At 43.7% G+C, this 14,276-nt stretch overlaps 1 protein-coding gene across 1 annotated transcript in view; it reads right to left on the reverse strand.

Annotated features, from left to right (window-relative positions):
- Window positions 1-13,563, reverse strand: part of LOC126546273 (excitatory amino acid transporter 2-like) — an 87,715-nt gene extending 74,152 nt beyond the window's left edge. Inside the window, exon 1 of the mRNA XM_050194426.3 lies at window positions 13,413-13,563. The gene's annotated coding sequence lies outside the window, so the exon portion shown is untranslated. The remainder of the gene's footprint in view (window positions 1-13,412) is intronic.
- Between the last annotated feature and the right edge of the window lie 713 nt (window positions 13,564-14,276).

The following is a 14,276-nucleotide window of genomic DNA, read 5'->3' on the forward strand; positions in this document are numbered from 1 at the left end:
GATTTTGGCTTTTTTTCGAAAAAAATTATTTCGTGTCTATTCGGTTATTTATCGCGTAAATCGGCGTGAGCGCATGCGTTTGGATTTATATGTACGAAGAACAAGCGCATTCGAGAGAAATTATTTTACCTCCCTGAAACGAAATTTTCATGGGCTATAGGCTTACCGATTTTGGCTTTTTTTCGAAAAAAATTATTCCGTGTCTATTCGGTTATTTTTCGCGTAAATCGGCGTGAGCGCATGCGTTTGGAGTTATATATACGAAGAACAAACGCATTCGAGAGAAATTATTTTACCTGCCTGAAACGAAATTTTCATGGGCTATATAGGCTTACCGATTTTGGCTTTTTTTCCAAAAAATTATTCCGTGTCTATTCTGGTATTTATCGCGTAAATCGGCGTCAGCGCATGCGTTCGGAGTTATATATGCGAAGAACAAGCGCATTCGAGAGAAATTATTTTAGCTGCCTGAAACGAAATTTTCATGGGCTATAGGCTTACCGATTTTGGCTTTTCTTCGAACAAAATTATTCCGTGTCTATTCGGTTATTTATCGCGTAAATCGGCGTGAGCGCATGCGTTCGGAGTTATATATACGAAGAACAAACGCATTCGAGAGAAATTATTTTACCTGCCTGAAACGAAATTTTCATGGGCTATAGGCTTACCGATTTTGGCTTTTTTTCCAAAAAATTATTCCGTGTTTATTCTGTTATTTATCGCGTAAATCGGCGTCAGCGCATGCGTTCGGAGTTATATATGCGAAGAACAAGCGCATTCGAGAGAAATTATTTTAGCTGCCTGAAACGAAATTTTCATGGGCTATAGGCTTACCGATTTTGGCTTTTCTTCGAACAAAATTATTCCGTGTCTATTCGGTTATTTATCGCGTAAATCGGCGTGAGCGCATGCGTTTGGATTTATATGTACGAAGAACAAGCGCATTCGAGAGAAATTATTTTACCTCCCTGAAACGAAATTTTCATGGGCTATAGGCTTACCGATTTTGGCTTATTTTTGAAGAAAATTATTCCGTGTCTATTCGGTTATTTATCGCGTAAATCGGCGTGAGCGCATGCGTTCGGAGTTATATATGCGAAGAACAAGCGCATTCGAGAGAAATTATTTTACCTGCCTGAAACAAAATTTTGATGGGCTATAGGCTTACCGATTTTGGCTTTTTTTCGAAAAAATTAATCCGTACCTATTCGGTTATTTTACGCGTAAATCGGCGTGAGCGCATGCGTTCGGAGTTATATATGCGAAGAACAAGCGCATTCGAGAGAAATTATTTTACCTGCCTGAAACGAAATTTTCATGGGCTATAGGCTTACCGATTTTGGCTTTTTTTCGAAAAAAATTATTCCGTGTCTATTCGGTTATTTATCGCGTAAATCGGCGTGAGCGCATGCGTTTGGATTTATATATACGAAGAACAAGCGCATTTGAGAGAAATTATTTTACCACCCTGAAACGAAATTTTCATGGGCTATAGGCTTACCGATTTTGGCTTTTTTTCGAAAAAAATTATTCCGTGTCTATTCGGTTATTTATCGCGTAAATCGGCGTGAGCGCATGCGTTTGGAGTTATATATACGAAGAACAAACGCATTCGAGAGAAATTATTTTACCTGCCTGAAACGAAATTTTCATGGGCTATAGGCTTACCGATTTTGGCTTTTTTCCAAAAAATTATTCCGTGTCTATTCGGTTATTTATCGCGTAAATCGGCGTCAGCGCATGCGTTCGGAGTTATATATGCGAAGAACAAGCGCATTCGAGAGAAATTATTTTAGCTGCCTGAAACGAAATTTTCATGGGCTATAGGCTTACCGATTTTGGCTTTTTTTCGAAAAAAATTATTCCGTGTCTATTTGGTTATTTATCGCGTAAATCGGCGTGAGCGCATGCGTTTGGAGGTATATATGCGAAGAACAAACGCATTCGAGAGAAATTATCTTACCTGATTGAAACAAAATTTTCATGGGCCATAGGCTTACCGATTTTGGCTTTTTTTTCGAGAAAAATATTCCGTGTCTTCGGGTATTTATCGCGTAAATCGGCGTGAGCGCATGCGTTCGGAGTAATATATGCGAAGAACAAACGCATTCGAGAGAAATTATTTTACCTCCCTGAAACGAAATTTTCATGGGCTATAGGCTTACCGATTTTGGCTTTTTTTCGAAAAAAATTATTCCGTGTCTATTCGGTTATTTATCGCGTAAATCGGCGTGAGCGCATGCGTTTGGATTTATATGTACGAAGAACAAGCGCACTCGAGAGAAATTATTTTACCTCCCTGAAACGAAATTTTCATGGGCTATAGGCTTACCGATTTTGGCTTGTTTTTGAAAAAAATTATTCCGTGTCTATTCGGTTATTTATCGCGTAAATCGGCGTGAGCGCATGCGTTCGGAGTTATATATACGAAGAACAAACGCATTCGAGAGAAATTATTTTACCTGCCTGAAACGATATTTTCATGGGCTATAGGCTTACCGATTTTGGCTTTTTTCCAAAAAATTATTCCGTGTCTATTCGGTTATTTATCGCGTAAATCGGCGTCAGCGCATGCGTTCGGAGTTATATATGCGAAGAACAAGCGCATTCGAGAGAAATTATTTTAGCTGCCTGAAACGAAATTTTCATGGGCTATAGGCTTACCGATTTTGGCTTTTTTTCGAGGAGAATATTCCGTGTCTATTCGGTTATTTATCGCGTAAATCGGCGTGAGCGCATGCGTTTGGAGTTATACATGGGAAGAACAAGCGCATTCGAGAGAAATTATTTTACCTGCCTGAAACGAAATTTTCATGGGCTACAGGCTTAACGATTTTGGCTTTTTTTCGAAAAAAATTATTCCGTGTCTCTTCGGTTATTTATCGCGTAAATCGGCGTGAGCGCATGCGTTTGGAGTTATATATACGAAGAACAAACGCATTCGAGAGAAATTATTTTACCTGCCTGAAACGAAATTTTCATGGGCTATAGGCTTACCGATTTTGGCTTTTTTTCGAAAAAAATGATTCCGTGTCTATTTGGTTATTTATCGCGTAAATCGGCGTGAGCGCATGCGTTTGGAGGTATATATGCGAAGAACAAACGCATTCGAGAGAAATTATTTTACCTGCCTGAAACAAAATTTTCATGGGCTATAGGCTTACCGATTTTGGCTTTTTTTTCGAGAAAAATATTCCGTGTCTTCGGGTATTTATCGCGTAAATCGGCGTGAGCGCATGCGTTCGGAGTTATATATGCGAAGAACAAACGCATTCGAGAGAAATTATTTTACCTCCCTGAAACGAAATTTTCATGGGCTATAGGCTTACCGATTTTGGCTTTTTTTCGAAAAAAATTATTCCGTGTCTATTCGGTTATTTATCGCGTAAATCGGCGTGAGCGCATGCGTTCGGATTTATATGTACGAAGAACAAGCGCACTCGAGAGAAATTATTTTACCTCCCTGGAACGAAATTTTCATGGGCTATAGGCTTACCGATTTTGGCTTGTTTTTGAAAAAAATTATTCCGTGTCTATTCGGTTATTTATCGCGTAAATCGGCGTGAGCGCATGCGTTCGGAGTTATATATGCGAAGAACAAACGCATTCGAGAGAAATTATTTTACCTCCCTGAAACGAAATTTTCATGGGCTATAGGCTTACCGATTTTGGCTTATTGTTGAAAAAAATTATTCCGTGTCTATTCGGTTATTTATCGCGTAAATCGGCGTGAGCGCATGCGTTCGGAGTTATATATGCGAAGAACAAACGCATTCGAGAGAAATTATTTTACCTCCCTGAAACGAAATTTTCATGGGCTATAGGCTTACCGATTTTGGCTTTTTTTCGAAAAAAATTATTTCGTGTCTATTCGGTTATTTATCGCGTAAATCGGCGTGAGCGCATGCGTTTGGATTTATATGTACGAAGAACAAGCGCATTCGAGAGAAATTATTTTACCTCCCTGAAACGAAATTTTCATGGGCTATAGGCTTACCGATTTTGGCTTTTTTTCGAAAAAAATTATTCCGTGTCTATTCGGTTATTTTTCGCGTAAATCGGCGTGAGCGCATGCGTTTGGAGTTATATATACGAAGAACAAACGCATTCGAGAGAAATTATTTTACCTGCCTGAAACGAAATTTTCATGGGCTATATAGGCTTACCGATTTTGGCTTTTTTTCCAAAAAATTATTCCGTGTCTATTCTGGTATTTATCGCGTAAATCGGCGTCAGCGCATGCGTTCGGAGTTATATATGCGAAGAACAAGCGCATTCGAGAGAAATTATTTTAGCTGCCTGAAACGAAATTTTCATGGGCTATAGGCTTACCGATTTTGGCTTTTCTTCGAACAAAATTATTCCGTGTCTATTCGGTTATTTATCGCGTAAATCGGCGTGAGCGCATGCGTTCGGAGTTATATATACGAAGAACAAACGCATTCGAGAGAAATTATTTTACCTGCCTGAAACGAAATTTTCATGGGCTATAGGCTTACCGATTTTGGCTTTTTTTCCAAAAAATTATTCCGTGTTTATTCTGCTATTTATCGCGTAAATCGGCGTCAGCGCATGCGTTCGGAGTTATATATGCGAAGAACAAGCGCATTCGAGAGAAATTATTTTAGCTGCCTGAAACGAAATTTTCATGGGCTATAGGCTTACCGATTTTGGCTTTTCTTCGAACAAAATTATTCCGTGTCTATTCGGTTATTTATCGCGTAAATCGGCGTGAGCGCATGCGTTTGGATTTATATGTACGAAGAACAAGCGCATTCGAGAGAAATTATTTTACCTCCCTGAAACGAAATTTTCATGGGCTATAGGCTTACCGATTTTGGCTTATTTTTGAAGAAAATTATTCCGTGTCTATTCGGTTATTTATCGCGTAAATCGGCGTGAGCGCATGCGTTCGGAGTTATATATGCGAAGAACAAGCGCATTCGAGAGAAATTATTTTACCTGCCTGAAACAAAATTTTGATGGGCTATAGGCTTACCGATTTTGGCTTTTTTTCGAAAAAATTAATCCGTACCTATTCGGTTATTTTACGCGTAAATCGGCGTGAGCGCATGCGTTCGGAGTTATATATGCGAAGAACAAGCGCATTCGAGAGAAATTATTTTACCTGCCTGAAACGAAATTTTCATGGGCTATAGGCTTACCGATTTTGGCTTTTTTTCGAAAAAAATTATTCCGTGTCTATTCGGTTATTTATCGCGGAAATCGGCGTGAGCGCATGCGTTTGGATTTATATATACGAAGAACAAGCGCATTTGAGAGAAATTATTTTACCACCCTGAAACGAAATTTTCATGGGCTATAGGCTTACCGATTTTGGCTTTTTTTCGAAAAAAATTATTCCGTGTCTATTCGGTTATTTATCGCGTAAATCGGCGTGAGCGCATGCGTTTGGAGTTATATATACGAAGAACAAACGCATTCGAGAGAAATTATTTTACCTGCCTGAAACGAAATTTTCATGGGCTATAGGCTTACCGATTTTGGCTTTTTTCCAAAAAATTATTCCGTGTCTATTCGGTTATTTATCGCGTAAATCGGCGTCAGCGCATGCGTTCGGAGTTATATATGCGAAGAACAAGCGCATTCGAGAGAAATTATTTTAGCTGCCTGAAACGAAATTTTCATGGGCTATAGGCTTACCGATTTTGGCTTTTTTTCGAAAAAAATTATTCCGTGTCTATTTGGTTATTTATCGCGTAAATCGGCGTGAGCGCATGCGTTTGGAGGTATATATGCGAAGAACAAACGCATTCGAGAGAAATTATTTTACCTGATTGAAACAAAATTTTCATGGGCCATAGGCTTACCGATTTTGGCTTTTTTTTCGAGAAAAATATTCCGTGTCTTCGGGTATTTATCGCGTAAATCGGCGTGAGCGCATGCGTTCGGAGTAATATATGCGAAGAACAAACGCATTCGAGAGAAATTATTTTACCTCCCTGAAACGAAATTTTCATGGGCTATAGGCTTACCGATTTTGGCTTTTTTTCGAAAAAAATTATTCCGTGTCTATTCGGTTATTTATCGCGTAAATCGGCGTGAGCGCATGCGTTTGGATTTATATGTACGAAGAACAAGCGCACTCGAGAGAAATTATTTTACCTCCCTGAAACGAAATTTTCATGGGCTATAGGCTTACCGATTTTGGCTTGTTTTTGAAAAAAATTATTCCGTGTCTATTCGGTTATTTATCGCGTAAATCGGCGTGAGCGCATGCGTTCGGAGTTATATATACGAAGAACAAACGCATTCGAGAGAAATTATTTTACCTGCCTGAAACGATATTTTCATGGGCTTTAGGCTTACCGATTTTGGCTTTTTTTCCAAAAAATTATTCCGTGTCTATTCTGTTATTTATCGCGTAAATCGGCGTCAGCGCATGCGTTCGGAGTTATATATGCGAAGAACAAGCGCATTCGAGAGAAATTATTTTAGCTGCCTGAAACGAAATTTTCATGGGCTATAGGCTTACCGATTTTGGCTTTTTTTCGAAAAAAATTATTCCGTGTCTATTCGGTTATTTATCGCGTAAATCGGCGTCAGCGCATGCGTTCGGAGTTATATATGCGAAGAACAAGCGCATTCGAGAGAAATTATTTTAGCTGCCTGAAACGAAATTTTCATGGGCTATAGGCTTACCGATTTTGGCTTTTTTTCGAGGAGAATATTCCGTGTCTATTCGGTTATTTATCGCGTAAATCGGCGTGAGCGCATGCGTTTGGAGTTATGTATGGGAAGAACAAGCGCATTCGAGAGAAATTATTTTACCTGCCTGAAACGAAATTTTCATGGGCTACAGGCTTAACGATTTTGGCTTTTTTTCGAAAAAAATTATTCCGTGTCTATTCGGTTATTTATCGCGTAAATCGGCGTGAGCGCATGCGTTTGGAGTTATATATGCGAAGAAGAAGCGCATTCGAGAGAAATTATTTGACCTGCCTGAAACAAGTTTCATGGGATATAGGTTTACCGATTTTGGCTTTCGGAAAAATTAATCCGTGTCTACTCGGTTATTTATCGTGTAAAGCGGCGTGAGCGCATGCCTGCGGAGTGCTATATGCGAAGAAAGGGCGCAAATTTGTATGGGTTAAATATATGGTCGTCGTTTTCTTCTTTTTTTCGAAAAATAAATGTCTAATCGTTTGTTTTGTTACGTAAACGGGCATCAGCGCGTGCGTTGTGAGTTACACAAGCGAGGATCCGTGACTTTCGAGGGAACCTATTAATGGGAAAGCCTTAAGTTGTCTATGTTGGTAGCGACCTTGTCAAAACTGCTTTGCTTCGAAAAATGGCTGATGCTGCAAAGAATAAGAACACTTCAGAAATGCTGGGGGTAGACGGCACATATGCCAAGTAGGTTCTATTAAACAGAATAAATTAGTGGCTCTGAAAAGAAAATTTGGCGCACTTTCGGTCCGGGTGAGATTCGAACCGTGGGCCTCCAGTGCGTGAGTCGGGCACGCTTCCACTAAACCACGCACGCTTCACTGCTCTTCCTTTCTAAAACTGTGCCCAGTTCGTGCCTCATTGGAGACGTCACGTCGCGGCCATTTCTGTGGCATTGCGTGCCTTATTGGGGAGCCACGTGACACTGCGGATGAGGAGGAGGAAGTGGCGCCACGTCATGAGTGTTTAAACTGAGCGCGTTGACGTCACTTCTGAGGTCTTCGAACGGTAGAATGCTTGCGCATTCCCACACGTAAGCCGTCTTAAGTGTCTGCCGAATTTTATGTTGAATAATTACTGATGCGCCCGGTCTTGTTGCGCAGAAAGGCGTGCGCGTGCGGTGTGCGCATTGACGTCACTGTCGGAGCGGCGGGGGTGAGCGATGGAAGAGCCTGCACGCTCAGGCTGCTAGCGAGGACGGCCGTGCAAGTACGCCAAAGTGCGGCACGGCGGTAAAAAATGACGTACAGCAAGAAGGACAAGGACTGCGAGAGACGACATACACAGCGCAGTGTATGTTGTCGGTGTATGTCGCCTCTCGCTGCCCTAGTCCTTCGCGCTGTGCGTCATTTTTTATCACGAGTTACCAACTAGCCCATGGAACCACCCTAGTACACCAATGTGCTAAAGAAGCAAGCGTCGGTGCGCCTTGGTGCGGAGGTCGCCTTAGTGTATTTCCCGTTGCGGCTTCCTATTTCTTGCAAGAAGTCTAGCCCTGATTGTACAACTTTGTGCATTACCAATATGTCTTGCAGAGAAGCCTAACCCCGATTGTTTAACTTCATGCATTACCAAATGTGCAGCAGGCTTTCTCGTTCTTGTGTTGCAAGTGTCTAACACCTGCCCGTCTTTTTTTTACGTGGCTGAGACAATATTCTTGTGGGCTTGCCGGTTCTTTATTGTTTTTTTTTCAAAAAAATAGTGTGCGCCTATTTGTTTCTTTATCGCGTAAATCGGCATCAAGAACAACTTTAGCAGCTGCCGTGGCACTTGCCGCGAAGTACCGTGATGTCTCGAGGGGACCGGGTATATCGTCCGTGCTCTTCCTATGCAACAGAGTTGGAGAGTTTCCAGGAACTGAAGTTACCGAGGCGAACACGGTGCTGACCCGCTGCAGGCGATGCGTGCTTCCAGTTTTCCACTGGACAAGACCTGCTTGAAGGACAATGGCGTAAGCACCGTCCTCTAGGGGGTATGCCCCAGAGTCTCGTTTGACTACCTAGAAGGAAAGGTGGCCCTGTGCGGGCGCTGACGCATGTAGCGGGATTGTGGTTTTCGAAGAGCCATGGCACCTTGAAGACGCGTCTGCCACGAATGTTCCGCTTATTACAAACACACGGTGCGGGAGCACAACACAGATGCAAGACGTAGGGCACAGAAATGCGCGACGAGGATATAAAGTGCCGACATTAACTCTGCCCTAGATAGAAATTGATCGTTTAGAATGAGCACGGTTTGCTGAGACCGTGGTTTGCACCCTTTCTATCAAAGAGACCACGTCCACGCTTTTCATCGTCGCGACTTTCTGTGTCCTAGTTTTTGCATTTGCATTGTACTCGAGCGTCATAAGAAGTCTATGAAAAACGTAACTTGAACAACGTAAGAGCCGAAACCTGTGCCAGTTGGTACGCATTGAGCTTGAGAACATAAGCGCGTTTGTCTGCTGCACTTCCGCCCTTGTTTCTCGGCGCTTCGTTCTCAACTTGAATGTACACGCAGCTCTTTATTCTAAGTTAGTACATGAGAATTTGTTAAGAAAGTATGAACACTGTCACCTTGGAAGTGAGCAGTGCCACCAGCAGTTCGCAAGATCTGGTTTAAAGATGAGCCGTGAGCAAACATTTATTTGCGCTGCCAAAATACCACATTTTAGGCGAAGCAACTGTTAACATAAAAGGAACCACTTATATACTGCACTTGCATGCAAATGGAGTCCCAAAGCATTAAAAAAACCGTGTGACAGTTGTTGGCGCCTCATTTCTATGGAGGCGGGACCGTTAGAAACTCTTTGAGTTTAACAGACCCCTCCGGAGACTGGGTCACAAGATCGGGCATAGCGGGCGTTGAAGCGAGATCAGCCAACCAGCCTGCAAGGGGTGGCGCATGATCCGATCGGCATGACGGGCGTAAAATAAAACGCGTTCGGGTTCGTACTCGAGCCGCTCGCGTCGAGTTCATGTCAACGAAGCCACAGTGACGAGCAAATCGCACCCAGTTATCGCGCAGGCTCGGCGACGTTTCCGTCAGCACGCGTTCATCGCTTCTCGCGAAAGAGGCGTCGGTCGGCGTTATGAAAACAAAATACAGGAGGGGTGGCCAGAACAAACAATGCAGGACGCCGCGAGGTGGGGTCTTTAGGGAGCCGTAACAAAGTGCCGTTCTCAGACGTCTGTCGACTCCGTCCAACGAGGAAGCAGCGTGATGCTATCACAGCCCTTCGACTGTCTGAAGACAGTCGAAGGGCTGTACTCGTATACATATACATAGCAGTTAGGCCGCTTTGCGGAAAGAGCGAGATAAATGTAGAAAGAAAAGTTGAATCTGAGGAAACAGTGACAGTGACGTTACAACCAGTTAAACCGGTGTAAAGACGGCGCCGCCTTGTAACAGGAGTGCGTGCACAGTCGAAAAAGCGAGAGCAAGCAAAAACAACAAAAAAAGAATTGAGATCGAAGAAAACAACGCCTGTGAAACCGTGCTCCTTGAAACATGCAAACGTAGAGTCACACGTGGAGCTTGGAACGACTGAGACTTTCGGCGGAAGCAGTGAAACCCTCTTGTCAATTGCGTCTAAGAAAAACTGAGCACGTGTATGTGGTTCAGCATACTTTAGGCCGCTCACATCAGCACCGGCGTGAATGAGGTCGGTTTGATTCATGCTATCGCTATTTGTGTTTTCGCCTTGCGATATCGTGCGGCACTGGCTATGCGCCACATTGGAACTTTCTTGAACATCTCAAAGGCAGATGAACGCCCAGAATATGTTAACCTTCACGGAAATCTAGAATTAGTTAATGTAGGACTTCTGACAAACAAACGCTGCAAAATAAATATACAATACCTTAATTTCGCAAGGGCTTACAGTTCGTCGTGACGCCAGTATACCGTTCCATATGCAGAAGTCGAACTGCTTGATGTTTGGAGTTTGATATCTAAAAGCAACGCAAGTACAGCTGAACTCACTGCAGGGTCGGATATGGCGGCTGACCACTATGCAGCTATGGTTATAAAGGTGGCTAAGACGGTTGACCTCAGACAGGCGGCAATAGCACTGATTCTCTACGTGCAAACAACATTCATATGTAATGTATAAATGTGCTGCATATTGCAATGCACTTGCCGTATTTGTATTTCACTCGCCATTCTTCGTGGAAGCGAATGAAAAGATGTCGATTATCATTGCAGTGAAAAAGAACACAAGCCATATCTCTATGGTATTTCTCACAAAACGTACAGTCCCGAACTCGCTTGTTCGTTTGTATTTAGCGGCCTTTTTCTTTCTTTCTTTTTTTTTGCAGTTCGCGCACCCGCAAGAAGCACGTGACCGACGCTTCGTCACGTAAAGCACAGTATCGTCGTCTAGCGGTTCTGCGTTGCGTTTGAGAGATGTCAACGTTGCGAAGTAGAGCCTTATCTTGCGAGGACGCTTATTCACTGTCTCGCTAAGCGATACTCGAGGACACCGTGAAAAAAAGAAAGAATAAATGAAAAATGAAACCTGATGAAAACGAATGTGCTCGTTCGTTCTTCGTCGTATCGTTTGCTTGTGTTTTGCTCACTTCTATCGCACTGTATGCTGCTATCGTTAAACGCGGCCGTTGATTGTCTGGCACCAACCAACCCCACTCGAACACTACTCGGAAACCTTCGAGATTTAAGTGCATTACTCGATACTGCCACTTCATTTTCCTTTCGTAGCAAAAATGGGCACCAAGGGGGTGTTGTACCCAGTTAATTAATTTACATCCTTAAAAGTAAGTAAGAGTGTAAATCGGTCTATAAATCACACCCTTACACCCCTTTTAGGAGCAAGGGTGTGAGTTATAGACAGATTTACACCCTTTTTTGCTTTTAGGGGTGTAAACATTTTTATGTTTACACCCTTTTTAAACAAAGGTTTATCTCTAAAAGCGCTGTGCAGTGCGTCAATTCAACAACGTGCAAAAATCACAGAGTACGTGTAGATCGGCATTGTCTGAACCGGTGACTGTTATGCCTCTGAATACGAACATTGTATCGTGTTTCATCTAGAAGAATGAGTTGTCTCCTGTAGGGAAGCGGTATTATTGGGCTTGAACGATTATGCGCGTACGAAAAACCAACGTGCTTTGTCATGACCTTGAATTATCCATGGGATAGGCAAGCGATTGAAAATAGGAATAAGGATACACATCGTACTAATTAATATTTGCGCTTGTGTACCATAGCGTGTTATTTTCGAATCCACTTAGGACAACCGTAAGTTACTTGTTGTATACAGTGCCTGCTTGAATATTTCACTCTCGAAGGCCGCTCGCTCCTGTAGACATTGCAGTAACATTCGCATTTGGTGCCTATGGGATTTATCCAGAGCGCAAGAAGCATCACAACAACGGCATTGCTGGAAGCATGCGCCATTTACTGACCGAACATTCCCCGTTCTCAGCTGACAATACGTGAAAGCTGGTGTTTCCAGAATGCTGCAATGTGAACGCTTTAGAACGGGCTGCATGCAGATGCCAAAAGAAAAAACTCTAAAAGCCAAAACAAAATTGAGGATCACATGATCATGGAGACGAAGGGATCAACAGTGGTTGAAGAAGGGACGTCGCGGGAGACGAAGAGCGTTGAGTAGGCTTTTGGGCATATTCCTGGCGAATGGTGCAATTCTGGTGAAGTCACCAATTTGAATAGATCAGTGAAGCAAAGCAGCCTTTGTCGTTGGCCGTCGCAAAATCAACGAACTGCAGTAAAGCAAAAGTTTGTAAGTACATCAGGTCGGGCTACTGGAACACGAAACTTAACGGACATGAGAGCTAAGGTGATATTTTCCTGCGTCTTTTTCGATGACGGTACCCGAAAAAAGAAAAAAAAGATATGAATTTGTCAACACAGTATACCATCGTAACAATAGTTATATATTTATCTAAACACAATAAATCGAGCATATGCAAAGGCAGATTACGAAGATTCTGTTGGGGTACTTTCAATGGGCCTAGTATCAATTTGAGTGTGACCGTCCGAGAACTGTGTACAGAGAGAGAGAGAGAGAGAGAGAGAGGAATATAGGAAGGCAGGGATTTTAACCAGTCAAGGGTCTGGTTGGCTACCCTACGTTGGGGGAAGGGAGAAGGGGAAGAGAGGGAAGGGAGAGAGAAGGTGTAGAGACGTGTACGGACAGTACTTGAGTTAAAGCCGCAGAACTGTGAACAGGGTGCTATGAAGAACAGGGACCAGGCATCACCGAGTTGCATCGCGGTCACTCGAATTTAACGGAAAGCTTCTTTTGAGAGATTTCTTGCATCATATATAATGGTTGCATTAGAACTGGTGTCAAAAACGCAACGCTTCGGTGAAACTAGACGACACCGAATGCTTTTGTTTTCTCAGCAAAAGTCAGGCGATCTAACACACGACACATGCTGACTCAAAGCGCGGATCCCTCGTCTCCTTCCGAAAACACCACGCTCAAAACATAAGTACTCGACATGAGCTCTTGTGCCAGAAAAAAAAAAAAACACAAACAACAAAGCAGAAAGAAGTCGCCTGGATATTTTCAACACCGCTCGAACCGTTTCGTTCACCGACCAGCGAAGACGTGATGACAGTCTCTCTAACCTAAACTAACGGGGACGAACCGAAACTGACAGTGTCAACAGGTGCGCGCATCGAAAGGAACCAGAGCCCATCATGCTTCCGAGGTGGATTCGCAGTAGCGGGCCGATAAGACGTAACTGACTTACCGGCTTGCGAGGGGTGGGGAAGAGAAAGAAAACGTAGGACACCAGGCGGCCTGCAGCAGCTGGCGGGAAATCTCGCTCCGCCAGGGAAGACAAACCAAAACACAAGCCGGAATCGTTCCTGCCGGCTCCCTGGGTGCCAGGGTTGGGCCTTGGAGCGCGCGCCAAGCGGCAAGGTGGAAAGGAGTTAGCGGGTCAGAGGAGGAGGGCGCCCGCGGAAGAGGCGGAGAGCGCGAGGAGGGTTTGATAGAAAAGAGTGAACAGAGCGAAAGAGAGAAAAATGCGCGAGACGCGCCGAACATCCTCTCCGTGCTTTTTATGTTCGCTCGGGAGACAAGAAGAGAGAAGGGCCGAAGGAGAGACCATCGTACAACGTAGTAGTGAGGGTGCGTGTGGGCCCGGTGCACTTGTAGGCATCTTCGGTCGGCGGCGGCCATGTTGGCAGGCGCTCCCGCCGCGCGATTCCAACACAAAGGCGGTGCTTGAAGAAACCGGAAAGGACATGAAAATTGTGCTAGCGAGCGAAGGAATAAAAAAGAAGGAAGATGCCTATGAAGAAAGGACCAGAATATGTCAGGAATGCTAAGGACGGATCAAGACTTCTCCAGCCTTAGTCCTCGTGCTGTTCAGCTTGGAAGGCACCCGTCGGGAGGGTCGCGCGGAATTAGAAATCGAGAACCGAAAACAATCAAGGGCTAGCCGTCGCCTCGGTGCGCTATGTGAGCCCGACTGTGCCGGCACGGATGCATTATTGTGAGGCTGTCTGGCTTTTGCTTCCACATTGCGCTTTCAAACTTCAGTTGTCTTTCGTTCAGCCTTTCCAAGTTACTTGCAGGCCACGTAAGTCTGTGCCACGAGCCCAGGGCC

This window comes from Dermacentor andersoni, chromosome 10 (assembly GCF_023375885.2).
Source record: "Dermacentor andersoni chromosome 10, qqDerAnde1_hic_scaffold, whole genome shotgun sequence".
NCBI lineage: Eukaryota > Metazoa > Arthropoda > Arachnida > Ixodida > Ixodidae > Dermacentor > Dermacentor andersoni.